This window comes from Propithecus coquereli, unplaced genomic scaffold, assembly GCF_000956105.1.
Source record: "Propithecus coquereli isolate 6110/MARCELLA unplaced genomic scaffold, Pcoq_1.0 Scaffold54, whole genome shotgun sequence".
Classification (NCBI taxonomy): Eukaryota; Metazoa; Chordata; class Mammalia; order Primates; family Indriidae; genus Propithecus; species Propithecus coquereli.
The window spans coordinates 5,939,996-5,952,241 of NW_012151285.1; positions in this window are offsets into that span (position 1 = coordinate 5,939,996).

Below are 12,246 nucleotides of genomic sequence, written 5' to 3' on the forward strand. Positions count from 1 at the left end.
TCCAAACCCAGATTTTTGCAATGGTATTAAGATGCAACTTCTACATAAGAACCAGGACTGGGTTTAATAGTGTACTTATACAGCTGAGCCTACATATGGTTCCTATGCACAGAGTCAAATACTGAGTAAAGATCAGTAAAAGCTGCAAACACCTTATCTTGTTCTTAAAAGATTTCTGCATAAAATACACAGAAAGAAAAAGTAATTTACTATGGAATAGCCTTACCAAGAGCCTGCTCCTTGCATAGAATATTAGCCTGAGAAACACAGACTTGCAATTTGTCATGGGAAACTGGCTAAAATGTAAAAAGGAATAACCAGTAAATGAACAAATCCATAATTTAAAAAACAGTAGAGGATTTATCTTTTTTAAAAAGGGGGAGGGATAGGGAATATACTATATTATGGTCCACCAGAACAAAGTCGGAAAGGCCAGATACCAACATACCATAAACAATTTTAACAACAGAAAATCTTCACCAAGTAATTTATATAATTTGGCCTTTCAATCTGCAAGATTGTGAAATGAAATGTTTCCTATATGTACTAGGAGGAGGAAATTTATCTCAGAGTATAAGCCTAAGAAGAAGGGCCCTCTATCCCTCGATATTGGGACTTCCTCAACCTTCCTCATCAGTGTCATTTTACAATCCTTCCTGACTCTCAGTTCTAACTGCCAAGCCTGGGTCAGCCACAGTAATTAATTTTAAAAACAAAAGTATTTTTTAAATCAAGAGTTAAAACTGGATGTGGTAAGATTCTGTATGACTTCTGAATTTCATTTCAATGTGAGCTCAGAAGCCTGGCCATGACTGTTTTTAGCTTCCTAACAACCAATAGACACAGAGATTGTATCACTCAGCATCACATGTAGGAAACAGAAACCACTAGAGATATTGTAAGCAGAAGGGGTTTAATACAGGGAATCAGACTATTCGAAAATTCATGATGGGCTGGAGAAACAATCTCTAAGGTAATAAATCCCAGATGTTTCAGAACTCACCCACCTTGTGACCTATACTTTGTGAATCATCAGAAACATGGGGAATCAGGAAACATCACTGAATGGACTGAGATCACAGCTGTGACCCAAAGAGCAAGAAGCGGGGGTTAGGCAGCTGCCGCCACCCCCCACCCCCCCGGCTGCCCTTGTGCACCTGCAAAGCTGGAGAACAAGTACCAGGTTAGTGGTGCCAAAAATGCATCATCTCAAGACTCCATTTGCTAGCAGAAATGCCGAAGCGGCATGAAAATAGACTTTGTTTCTATTTGTTTTCCTTTCCTTCCACCTTCCAATCCTCACATGAAAGTATCTAATTGATGGAGACTTATTTGTATCCAGAATCACAACTGCAAGGGAATCTGAGAAACACAGTTTGGGCTTTCCAGCCTCTCAGTACAGGACCACACACCTGTGACTGTCTAGCACATCCATCAGGGGAATTATGACAGTAACTCCTAATTTTACTAAAAAAGGACAGATAAACGCAGTTTTAATGTATCAACAATCCATTCATAAAAACTGAAGGGAAACTTCTCTCTCAAGTCACTTGAGATAGAGATTTCATCCATCTGCAGATAGCTAAGACATCACCAATAGAATTTAAATGCATCTCACTCCATTTCACCTTTTTCATCCCCGTAATCTAACCAGCTCAATCACAAGCGAGGCACAAAGAGACACCAGGGCAACGAAACCAATATTTAAAGTAAGGGAAAAAAATCAATCACTTCTATTTAGTTCAAGATCTCCATTCTTAGAATGGTAATAAACTGTAATACATTTCATTTCTTCTTACTTGGCCTTGATCTGAAAAGACTTTAAGGGAACTACTACCTACAGCAGAGCCTCAGAGAGATTGACTGGACTAGTCCTGAAACTGAATGTGGACCACACACAGAGCCCACTTTGGAACAAAACAGCCACAGAGCATTCTGCGTGTTAAGGCTACCGATGACCTTGGTCACCATGGAGTCACCATGGAATGCACCAGGAATTCTTGCTTATGCCAAGGCAGCCACGGAGGCTTGTGGTATCCTCTGAGGTTGCCTGACTAGAGAATTTAGCAGAACCTAGGGGCTTTTTGTTGAAGAGCAATAAAATGAACCAATCCTCTCCTCTCTCTTGGGATGTTTGAATATGCAACACATAGAGCCCCAGCTGGTGGGGTGAAGAGGGAACACAAGGAAGCTGAGAGACCCACAGAGCAAAGGAAGCTAGCTGAAGCTAAGACATTGAAGAAAAAGAGGTCAGCAGTTGAAAAAGGTGAAGAGAAACAGATACCACCTTAGTAGAAGCCATAGACACCAAAATAAGCTAAGGGATGAGAATGGCAAGTCAGAGACACACAATCTGTGGTGATATACATGAAAAGTCATCTTGCAACTGCCTATACTAAAATGATGTCAGGTCATAAGGCAGGAACTGTGATAAAAGTCTGATTTCTACAGAAGACACAGCTAAAAGTTAACCAGCCATTGTTCCCCAACTTGCCTGTACTCCAACCATTTGCTGCTTAAATGTCACATATCCTTCAGGGGGGCAAGATTTGTGACTTCCCCAATCGCTTCTATAGATAACATTGCTATTATAAAACCTAAAACTGGTCTTTTAGATATCTTCCAGACTCTGCATTCAGGCGGACCAACTGACATCAACTAGACCAGTGGCCATGTGTGGGAACTGATCCAACAGGTCCTGCAATCCTCTACCTAGAAACTGTCTTAGCCAAGAAGACAATTTCTGCTTCCCAATCCTGAGTTCATCCCTAGTCATTCAGCAGACTCACTTCCCTAGCCCTTTGTTCACCAAGCCACCTTTAAAAATCTTAGGCGCCAAGTTCTTGAGGGGATGGATTTGAGAAATTTCTCCCATCTCCTCACTCAGCATCTTGTGATATTAAGCTCTTTCTCTGCTGCAACTGCAGCTGTCTTAGTATATTGGCCTTTATCTGGGCAATGGGCAAAGAACCTGGTTGGGCAGTAACAATCTGGCTTCTAGGACAGTTTTGCTCCTTCTTACTTTTCTGTAATCCTGAATAAACCACACCCTCGGAAGTATTCTCAGGATGTAGGATTCCTTTCCTTGCAACCTCAAAGAACCTAACTCATACAGCAAAGGTCCCAGAATAGAAGAAAATTACTTATCCAGAGTTATTTCATGTGTTACCCATTCAGGTTGAGCGGGCTGTGTATTCAAATGAGGTTGGTTCGGAATTTGCCATTCAACATTTCCCTGTGGTCCTCAGAGAAGTGGCTTATGGGAAATCTTCTGTCTCTCAATGATTTGAGGCTGGTATCCCTTGGTTCTCCATCAGACTGAGTATTTAAACAGTTCTTCCCACTGCAGGGTTCTTAGAGTAGATGAAAGTCCAAAGATCATAGAATTGTGGCTCAACACCCACGCAGACTGTGGATGGTATGACACAGGCAATATATGAATCCAGGTAAATCTCATCTGATTTATCAGAGGAATTAATCATGACAAAAAGATTTCTATAAGAATAGAGTGTTATTAACTGAATCATGTCCCCTGAAATTCATATGTTGAAGCCCTAACCACCAATTTGATTATATTTGGAAGTAGGGCATACAAGGAGGCAGTTAATGTTAAACAAGGTCATAAGGATGGTATTGGGGCTCTGAAACCAATACCCCAAAACATTTTGACATGCCAGACAGACTAAAGAATCAAGTTCTCTCTGACCTCCCCTTCAACCATTGGGACTCTCCCAAAAAGTTGAAGTTTCTATATCTGACTAAGATTGAGACCCATCTAGGAGAACAATTGTTCTTTTCTTTTCCTCCTTATAAGACTGGGAAATGTGACCATCCCTGAACAGACTCTTTAAGAAGACAATGCCAGTCAGACTCATTCAAATTGCAAAGAATTATTCACCAGTTAACCTTTGTTTCCCATCCATTCATCCTTCCTAGTAATCCTTTATTGCCCCTCAACAGAATTCCTCTTTTCCCCACTCCCATAACCCATTTTACCAGAAAGGCATGTAAGCTTCTGAACTCCATCCGGGAGTTGTTTTCATTCTGAAGGCTCCCATGTATACATGTTAAATAAATTTGTATCTTTTTCTCCATTTAATTACTCTGCTTCATGTCAGTGATTTTTCAGTGAATCTTGGCAGGACAAGACCTGTGCTCCCTACTGTGGGATACCTTAGGATTAATATCCTTATGAGAAGAGACACTAGAGAGCTTGCACTCTCTCTCTCTCTCTCTCTCTCTCTCTCTCTCTCTCTCTCCCATGCACAGAGAAGAGGTCATGTGAATGCACAGTGAGACAGTGGCTGCCTACAAGCCAAGAGAAGAGTCCTAAGACTGGCACCCTGACCTTCCAGCCTCCAGAACTAGAAGAAAATAAATATCTGTTGTTTAAGTCACCCAGTCTATGGTGTTTTGTTATGGCATCCCCTTCCTCCCTACAAGTATGAAAAAAAATGAGCATAACTAGCCCATATTTATCTCTGTGAAAGATTTTTTCCCCTATAACTAGGAAAAAGAGAAAACTAAAACCTGGGATTTATGGGCTCCTGCAGTCAAATGATTAATGCAGCCAAAATAGATGCAGTAACTTTGCTTGATGTTTTTTAAATAAGGTAATTTAGAAACCTTATCTTAGGGCCCCAACTATGTCACATTCTAGTAGAGGAATCTTATTCATTGGAAGAAAAACAACATCAGGCTGAAAAAACAGAAATTATTAATAGAGAATAAATATATTGGTCATAGCATAGGGACTGATATTACCAAGTGCTACATTGGTCATAAGCTCAGCATCAATCTAGTTCTCTCTTTTGAATCCAAACATATCTCCCAACACCAGATTTTGGAGCAAAGAAAATGTACAGGTGTAACCAAAAGTTTTGCACTTCTCTGAGGGCTGCATCAGAAGAATAAGGACAAGTGGTTTGAGGAGAAGGAAAGAGGAGCTTATTAATTTTTCTGGCAAATGAGGAGTTTGGCAGACTCCTGTCTCAAAGTCCCAATGTCCTGCCTCTGAGCAGAAGAACAGAGCTTTTAAATATTCTGATTAATCCCATAATCCCATCTTTGGCTAAGACAATTTCGTGACCTCCTCTGAGGTAATTCCCCTGAGCCATCTCCTGAGGTGCAAAGAACACAGGACACTTTCTTGCCCCTCCCCACCACTAGCCTGAGACAGGGATGTAGGTTTTAGTTCTCAAGAAAGGTGAGGGGGTTTTGAAGAGACAGAAAACATTTTTACCCTCTTTCAGGCCATTGTCTCTGTTACCCAGGCTACCTGGACGAAGAAAACAGCCCTAATACTGAGCTCACAGGAGAGTCAACCATTTGGAGAAGATCCTTTTTGACTGTCATCAGAAAAAGTGTCCCAAGTCACAGCTGAAACATTCTACAAATGCTTGCTGTCCACATTAGCATTGGATTTTGCTATTCCACTGTCTTCATCAACTTAATTTTATTCCTTGAAACACTGGCCTAGAAAGATAAAGGTTGCAAATAACTTTATTGTTCAGTGTAGAAACTTGCAGAGAAATCCGTCAACTCTTCAATAGAAAGCATCAAATGACAGTTTATACACCAAGACTCTTTAAACCCCTTGCCTCAAAATCACTGCCTTGCTATGCTTATCAATCTGTACTCACACCTACTCAAGCCCCTGCATTGAAAGCCTTCCTCAGCCAGACTTTAAAAACTCATGAATATCCCAACTTCCGCTGCCCTCCCCACCAGATGCTACTAAAACTCTGTCAAGATAGTGTTCTCTCTGACTGTAATAAGAATAAACTCAGCTTTATCTCATCAAATTCCTGTCTCAGTGATGCCAGTATTCTGTAGGAGTCAGGAAATAACCAAGAGTAACCAAAGGTTACAAGATGTCTTGTAGGAGGTAGCTAGAGAAGTGTCCCTTCAGGAAGAGTGGGCAGGAAGAGTAAGCATCCAGATGGTGGAAGGGCAAGATGAGCCTCACTGAGGACCAAGAATCATCACTGAGGTGGACCCTCTGAGGAAAGCCACGGGAGAAACAGTACCACGAGACTGGAGGGACAGGCTCTGCCATGGTGCCATGGTGCCCTGCATCTATCCACAAAGAACCTGTAGGCAAAGGCTTGCCCCAAGCTAATCAGTCTTGGCTGAATGCCAGGTGATCCTCCTGGAACACAAGAGCATGAAAGGCCTTTGAAGAGCTTCTGTGAGGCCACCTCCCAGTCTCCCCTGGGAAGCTGTCATGAGGCTGTTTCTCATCACAAAGTGGTATGGGTCTCCCTGCCCCACCCCTTCATAACAGAGCGACAGTATATAAAACCATTAGCTGCAGTCTAGAGTTAGCTCCTCAGTGACAGGTACCTCACGATGTGCATTACAATCTCCTAGTCCCTTTGGTTTCCATACCCTTCTTCTTGATATGTAGAACAATGACCTTGATGAGCTAGCACCTATGGCCAATCTTCCTTTCATGGTCTGTATAAGTAATAGACTGTCTGATTCTAAAAGTGGCTCATTGTATCTTTACCAGCTGAATCATTTGGGACTTGGCCTGTCCTTGCCTTGGTTCATATGTGCTTGATAGAAACTAAGTGAAGCTATGGGATCTACATGGTAGTCCTAGGCCTGATCTCCCCCTAACCTCACCCCCTTGGGCTCTCTGTACAACAGAAATTAGCGAGAGGCCAAACAGGAGTCATGGGCAAGGCTTTAGTGGGGCTTACGTTTGAACATAAGGGAGATAGCACAGAGGAAAAATCATCAAGCAGACTCCAGAAGGAGAGTTCAGAAAGAATTTTAAAGAGGTTTAGGCAGGAAAAATGTGACGTATAAGCATATAAAAAGGTGAGGTTCTCTTGCGCACCTGCGTAGTTCTATCACATGCCTCTTCATGCATTGTAGGTCTCATTATAATGTTAAATCTCCACCACTGGGCATGATTTTTAGCATTGAAATGAGGTTATTGATAGGACTGGACTTATTAATAAAGCATCTAACAGAGAAAAACAAAGTATCTAACAGAAAGAAAGAAGAATAAACTCACAGCACATAATTGTCCTTTTTAAGGGAAAGATGACAGCACAACAGCCCCTTGTCTTATTTACCACCTGGGGCTCAACTCATTGTCTTTAAAATTAACTACCTGTGACTTTTTTTAAGAGTTTATTTTGACAGTCTTGAAAAGTCCAGACTAGACAGTAGGGGTGTGAGTCACTGTCTCAGTTTTTGTCAGACCATATGATAAGGCAGTCTCATGGAGAAGATGGACAAAAGGGATAAATAGACACAGTCCCTTTATAGTCATCTCTTGTTACTGTAACAGTTTATAATATTAACTGTTTAGCTATCCTTTTTATAAAAACTCTGAGCCCCTTAGCCTCGGGACCAACTTTTTTTTCCTTGTGTCGCACCCTTTCCACCTTTGGTAAGTAAAATAAACTTTTTAAAAAACTATTTTAATCTTTGTGTTGAGAATTCTTTCTCATCCTGCACCACGAGTTCCCAGTCTAACATTTGATGGCCCATACGGGGTACCTCCATACAGGGATCTCACTTTTCCACCTCTGTCTTGGGGAACTCATTTCTCTCTCTCTCTCTCTCTCTCGCTCTCTCTCTCTCTCTCAAGGAACTCTCTTTTATACCTCAGTCTTGAAACTGCTCCCTCCCCTTCTACACAACTTCTTAGCTTTTCAGAGGCAGAATTACCCAAGAGGGCCAGGTAAGAAGGCACCAGGACCACACCCTTCTACAGGAACTGAGCCCTGCTCCCTGTACAACCAGCTGGGTCAATGAAGTATAATCACAGGGGACTGTACTTGCCTTCCAGAATTGGTGGGCCCCTGTGCTGGCATCCTCCCTACCCACGATCGTCCGGGACTGCTTCAGCCTGACAGACCCCAACTTTGGCACAGGCTCCACTTTGCAACACTGAGATGGCCAAGCCCAGGGTAACTCTCTCTATTACAGGCTTCACTGTGACCATCTCCAACACCTCTATGATTGTCAGAAAAGAATAGATCTTTGATCTTTGGATTTTGACATTTGTGTCCAGATTAATGAGTGCTATTTACAGAAAACTCCTCTCTCCATTTGGGGAATTCCAGAGAAATTCCCATTTGGATTAAAAGCCTCAACAATTTTGGAGAGTAGGACCTCTGACTGTTTGTATTTGACACTCCCTAGAATTCTTTATTGGAAATACAGTCCATTTAATGTATGTGTGTACACATTGGGAATACCCTGTTTCTTCTGTTGGCCTTTTATGCCATTTAGACCCAGGACAGGTAGTTTAAGTACAGGTTGATTTGAGATAAGATTCATGAAAACTTCTCTGTTGTGGTGTTCCCAGACTTGGGTTTAATACCTCTTAAATTTCTCTTTTTATTAAGAGGTTATCTATATGAATATATGAGATAAAAATGTACTGTCTATAAAAAAAGTTTAAAGACATGTCGGGTTTTCTAGGACTCCAACTGGTCTCCACATATTATGCTCTGTTCTTGTACACATGTTTAAAATAATGGACAAACTACATCAAGAAAAGTTCAGAGCTCAAAGGGTCAAACTGCTACCATTCTGTTAAACAATTTTCTTTTTCTGCCTACTTTAAAACTACAGTTGCTAAGTTACTGGTATCAAGATAAACTCACTGTCTATGATATCACTAATTCAAGGTTACTTAAAGCAACCAGTTCTAACAACAATGTATACAATAAAAATTCATTTAAAAGTAAAGAAAAAAGGGTAAAACAGCCCTTTCAGTTTCCCTTCAATGTAATTTCTATCCTGCCTCTACTCTGAGTTTCAAGACCATCTGAGTTCAGCCACTCCCCCTTAATGACTGTCAGTTGGACTCTCATGTAGGGACAACTCTATGAAACTAAATCAGCAGGAAGCAGTTATAGAAAAACAGACCTCCACCCAAATACCCCAATCTTGAGCCCATTAATAAGACTATTAATTCTAACCAAAGCCAGGTAGGAATGATAGGGTGACCTTGGTAATAAACTATCTAACAGAGAAAATAAACTGTCTATCAAAAAGAAAGAGTAATAAACTCATAGCACATAATTGTCCCTTTGAAGGGAAAGATCACAGTACAACAGCCCTGTCTGACTAACCACCTGGTGTTCAGCTCATCTTTAAGACTAATCATCTGTGACTTCTCAAAGAGTTTATTTTGATAGCCTTGAAGAGCCCTGAGCAGACAACAAGGGTGCAAAGCTCACCACCTCAGTTCCTGCCAGACCATATTGTAAGGACTCTGATAAGGCAACCTCACAGAGAAGAGAAAAAAAAAAAAAAAGGATAAACAGACACAGCTGCTTCGCAGCTGCCTCCTGTTATCAGCTTACATTAACTGTTTAGTTACCCTTTTTCTATAAAAAACTCCAAGCCCCTTAGCCTTGGGGCTGATACTTCTCCTTTCTTCTTCTAGTGTTGCACCCTTCCCACTTTCAGGAAGATAAACTTTCTTTCTTTGAAACAATTCTAATCTTTGTGTTGAGAATTCTTTCTCAGACTGAGCTATGAGTCCCCTCCCTAATAATTATAATGAGGGGAAAGTCACAGTAAGGTAGTGTGGCAGTCCTTTTTGGTTTGAAGTGGTTAGATCTTTGTGGTGAAGTTCTTTATCAGCTAGTGTCAGCATCTTGCTTTAGTGATCTTAGAAAACATTACTCAAGAGACAGATGGTTGGGCCCTCACTTTATATGGGTATGGGCTGAATTCCAGCAGCTAGGAACTGATTTTTTTCCTCTTTTATGCTGGGTCATGGTGTCTCATGTTGCCTCCCTGGGTCATAAGTGAGGCCTGAGTCCTGTCCCTATACTGTCTCAACCCCATAGAGAAAAGGCAGGGTTTGGGAGGCTTACAGGGAGATTAAAAATTAAAGGAACAATTATATTGGGAGGAAAGTGATTAGTCTTACTCCTCTGGTTCTCCCAAACCCTCTTGGCCTCTCAATCCACTCCTCATTAAAAGGAGTTATTTCATTGGTGAGTGACTGACATGGGGCTACCTTTTTTGATTGCATGGAGTTAACCCATTTAAAGTCTCCCATTGTCTGTTCTGCTTCTCCACTCCACTTTAGTGAAAAGTAGCAATGGCATACAAGAAAGTCTGTGTTTTTACACTAAGCCATATTCTCCATGGTCCAGTGAGACTGAATTCCAGCTGCCTGACTCCCACTAATATTTTCTTGATTATTTCCAAGCTTGGAAAGGGAATAGGTGTATAAATTATTGGGCCCCCTTAAGCCCAAAGAAATTCGATTAAAAAATTTATAAAAGGAATGTTAGGATATTTTAACAACAAAAAAACTGAAGTAGAATAACAAGCCAACACAAAAGCAATCATAAAATCTAAAACCAAAGAAAAAGGATTAAAATTTAATGGAAAGATAATGAAAAATAAGATGATATAGTAACATAAAGTAAGTAATATAAATAGGGGAAAAAAGAAAAGTCATATAGTTAAAGATTTAATAGGAGTTGTAAAATTAAATAAGAATACCAAAAAATTTACAACATATAGACAGGGTTAAAACATTTAAACGATTCTGAAGTACAGGGATTAAAACTTTAGAAACAAAATAACTGAAAACAAATGGTGAACTGAGCCAGGTGTGTTGGCTCAGGTCTGTAATCCTAGTACGCTGCGAGGCCGAGGCCAGAGGATTGCTTGAGGCCAGGAGTCTGAGAGCAGCCTGAGCAAGAGCAAGACCCAGCCTTTACAAAAAAAAAAAAATAGAAAAGTTAGCCAGATGTGGTGGTGTGTGCCTGTAATCCCAGCTATTATACTTGGGAGGCTGAGGCAGAGGAGGATCACTTGAGCCCAGGAGTTTGAGGTTGCAGTGAGTTATCTCTGATCACACCACTACACTGTCGACCAGGAGACAGAGGAAGACTCTGTCTCAAAAAAGAAAGAAAATGGTGAACTGATTCCTTATCAGAGTCCTGAGTTGGCTCAGACATCCCCAGCCATGGTGAAGTTCCTCCTGAATGGGGAGTTGAGGGAGCTAACACCCCCAATCCTCAAGGCCTTTAGTTCTTTCCTGGAGGCTGTAGGCCATGTTTTCAGTTGGCAGGTAACATGAGGATCCCAGGGTTTTGAATCAAAAAAGTAGAAACCTACAGTCTTCTTGGTCTTTTGCAAACTCCTGGACAAAAATTCTCTTGATTGTTTTGTGTTGTTCTCTGGTTTTGCTGCATGTATGTCTGGATGGGAAGAATAAGAGACCACACCTCCCATATCTTAGTCTTTTTGGTCTGCTATAACAAAATACTATAGATTATCTTATAAACAACAGAAATTTATTTCTCACATTTCTGGAGGATTGAAGTCCAAGGTCAAGATGCCAGCAGATGCAGGGTCTGGTGAGGGTCTACTTCCTGGTTCATAGATAGCACTTTCTCACTGTGTCATCACATGGTAGAAAGGCAAACAAGCTTCCACAGGCCTATTTTATAAGGGCACTAATCCCATTTGTGAAGGTTTTGTCCTCAGAGCTAATAACCTCCCAAAAGTCCCCACCTCCTAGTACCATCACCTTGGGGTTTAGGATTTCAATATATGAATTTTGAGGAGACAAAAACATTCACACCATAGCTCCCCAACACTTTGATCTACTCTTCTGGATACCTACGTGGTTGTCCATTCATCATTTGACAACTATTTATCGAATCCTTACTCCATGCAATGCCCAATTACAGTATAAGTGCTAGTGATACAGTACCTACCTGCTGATGGAGAAATATAATTTTGCCATTATAACTGTGGCAAGTGCTATGAGGAAGCACGGAAGCTATGAGAATGACAAACAGGGAATGTCTTGGGAGGTCATCAAAGGCTTTCTAATCAAAGTGTCTGCTTATAGAAGTAGAATTAACCTAGCCAAAAGAGAGTGGAAGAGCATTTTAGGTGGAACAGCAAGGACAAAGACCCTGAAGCGGAAAAGGTAAAAAGTGGACAGCATAAACTATTCTAGTTACTGGGGCCAAAAGACAGTAAGGCCAAGAGGGAGAAGATAAGGGTGAGATAAACCCTAAGCCTTGAAACCACATTAAGTATTTGTGTTTGTTTTATTTTCTGTGTGAGAAATATTTGATCTCCTACTTGGACCCAGTGGAAATATTACCCTTTATGTCTTGACTGTCTAATGAGTACAGTTTAACCCAAATTACATAAACTTAAGAATTTTCATCTAAAAAGCATTCTTAGCAATTAAATCAATTTCATTCCTTGATAAATTACCATACAGAA